General features: G+C 30.8%; 1 long non-coding RNA gene across 1 annotated transcript; it reads right to left on the bottom strand.

Moving 5' to 3' along the window:
• Nucleotides 1-1,264: 1,264 nt before the first annotated feature.
• On the bottom strand, nucleotides 1,265-2,046 carry LOC109339539. Its single transcript, XR_002106677.1, has 2 exons — nucleotides 1,965-2,046; nucleotides 1,265-1,357 (listed from the first exon to the last, which is right to left on the bottom strand). It is a non-coding gene; the product is annotated as an uncharacterized LOC109339539 (long non-coding RNA).
• Nucleotides 2,047-2,948: the final 902 nt, after the last annotated feature.

The raw sequence follows: 2,948 nt of genomic DNA, 5'->3' as shown, positions 1-2,948 counted from the left end.
AAAGGACATATACATTCAATTGTCTATTAAAAAACATTAAAACGTTATTTGTGCTACTCAAAATCTCAACCATTTGGCTAAAGAGAAAGTGGTAAAAGCACATAGAAGATGGAGTTTAAGTAACCTTACCAACAATTATATAGAATGCTGTTTAACACATTGATGTTGGTTCTTCCATCAATACAAGGTTGAAAGCAATCATTCATGAGAGATAATGCAAGAGAAAGTTTGGAATTCCATTCAACCATATGAGATTTCATATCCATGTCCTCAAAGTCAACATTTGTTCGGCGGATTAAAGTCCAAGAAAATCCTTCTTTAATATCATGTTTAACCCCAATGAGTCTTTCAAGTTTCTCAGATATCTGGGACATAAAATAATAATTTACATTAATTTTACTAAAAAATGTCTTCAAAATGAAGAATGCAACCAAATGAGTATATTAACTATAGTAAAATTAAAAGTCTTCAATAGTCAAAGGTGCCTCATTAGAGTTATATTACTTGAATTCCATCATCCAATTGAAAATCATTATTACTCACTGGAATTAATGGATTATCTAACCCTTAGATCTTATCTTTTTTTTTTTTGGGTACAATTAGATCTTATCTACCACTAACATATTAAGAAGACAAAAAAGACAAAAAAACAAGTGAAGTAACTAACATATTGAATTCAACTTACAAATAGTGTAATAGACTACATAATCATATCGCATAAGAAGGTGCATTACTTAAAATTAAAAAAAAATTAGAATTGTAGTCAGCATTTTAAATCAATAATGTCACCTTAACAAATATTCTGGTAGAAATCAGATTTAAGAACATGAAAAAATAAAGACTTGACCTCATGACATTTGTTTCCACAAAAGAATGCATCACTAGATTGAACAATCATGGCACCATCAGTCTCAAGACAAGAGTCATGATCTACAAGTTTTTTTAAAGTTTTATTCATTTTAATTTTGTGAGGAAAGAAAATAGCACATAAAAGGTAATGAAAATCCACTCAATGGAGGTATATGTATTTATATATATATGAACAAAATGGATACACTTACTCCAAGAATAAGATAAAATAACTTATTCTACATCTTAGTCATTTATTCTACGGAAATCCAATGGTTTGAATTAGTGAATAGATTTGAACCATTAAATTTCCCTAAAATGAATGGTTAAAATGTGAAATAAATTTGTTAAACTTAATCTTTCTTGGAATAAGTGGATCATCTCCATATATGAAATAAGAGGAAGTACATTTTAGCTCGCATAAACTGCATGTGGCTAATTGAGACTTAACCAACCTACAAATTTTGCAACAGCAAAAGGAACAGTGCCAGTACCCAAGTGGAACCACCTGGAAGGAAAAAGAAATAGATGATTTTTATTATGGTACGTATACAAACATTAAGTTGCATTGATGCATCATAAAACAATATAATAGAGTATAGGTTTAACAATTAGATTTTTCTATGACTTCTCAAGAAACATTTTTGAAACTTAGAATGCATACCAATAATTATTTTTCCAATAATGAATTTATCATTATCAATAAGTGAAAATTTGATCTTCTATGGCCTCGAACAACCAAAACTATAGAGAATTCAATGATAGAAGATGTTTGATAGAAGTTGTTTGATAGAAGATATTAGTGAAAAGAGAGATGGATACAAAAACTCTAATACATGGTACCAATATTTTTAATAAGGTTTCATTATTTAATGTCTTTGATCTATACATCTCTCTTTACATGATATTATAATTTGAAAATTTGACATAAGAAAATAATTTCCACAAAAAACATGATGATCCTAGCTAATCACCTTACTAAACTACATGATAGTTTATAACACAATGTTTTATATATTATGATAAGAAATTCACAATGAAAGAATTATGTTAAGATCAATTATATATCAAAACCAATTAAAATAAATACCAAATTCATGCATCAAGGTACTTACATCCATTTCTAGGCAACTTTGATGGAAAGTTGATGGGCAACTATCACAACATAGTAGGTTTCCATAATCTCCACATACAATACAAGTATTATGTAAATACCAAATTCATGCATCAAGGGACTACTTACATCCATTTCTAGGCAACTTTGATGGAAAGTTGATGGGCAACTATCACAACATAGTAGGTTTCCATAATCTCCACATACAATACAAGTATTATCATTCAAGTCTTCATCTGAAACAGAAATGAGGTTAGAAACTTGGAGCTTAGATCCTTCTTTTTTATTCCAAGCCTCTAGCATGCAATGCAATAGAGAAGCTCCTCCCTCCAAACATATATTTCTAAGAGGATCAGAGTGTTTACTTCCAGAATGAGCTTCAAATTCAGATATTGTTACTATTGCATGGCAACATTTACAACAAATTCCTCCTCTAGTTATTATACCATCCAATAACACAGATTTACTTTCTTCCATATAGTAAACCCTATCATTTGGTTGGATTGTTCCCATATCAATCATCCAACAAAGCACAGTGTGTTTTCCAACATTTTTCTCAACATTTGAGTTTCTCCTCAAACGAGAACCTTGCCTCTTGTTTTTTGGTTTCCCTTTCTTCTTATCACACATATCAGATGGAACCCTAGAAGGTGGTCTAAGGTTTGGGTCACCTTGGCCAACAGTAGAACCTGATTGGCTTTGTATATCTTTCCCTGAATCTCTTATACCCATATCGCAATCATTTGCATTGAAATCTTCACTTGATATGGTCAAATCAACATATAATTCACCACCTCCCAATGCAATCATTGGCCTCCTAGAGTATATATCTATAACTTGATTCCTACCAATCACTTCTAGGTTTTGATCTTTCAAATCTACCAAACGAACTATCCTACCATTCTGCTTTAGTTCCCTCTTCTTGCTACTTTCTCCTTTCTTTCGAATTACGTTCCTCATAGCTAATAGCCTTAGAATTCAAGAT

This window comes from Lupinus angustifolius, unplaced genomic scaffold (assembly GCF_001865875.1).
Source record: "Lupinus angustifolius cultivar Tanjil unplaced genomic scaffold, LupAngTanjil_v1.0 Scaffold_80_24, whole genome shotgun sequence".
NCBI classification, from domain to species: domain Eukaryota; kingdom Viridiplantae; phylum Streptophyta; class Magnoliopsida; order Fabales; family Fabaceae; genus Lupinus; species Lupinus angustifolius.
The sequence above is the reverse complement of the archived record's forward strand: the minus strand, read 5'-3'. Positions and strand labels throughout refer to the sequence as shown.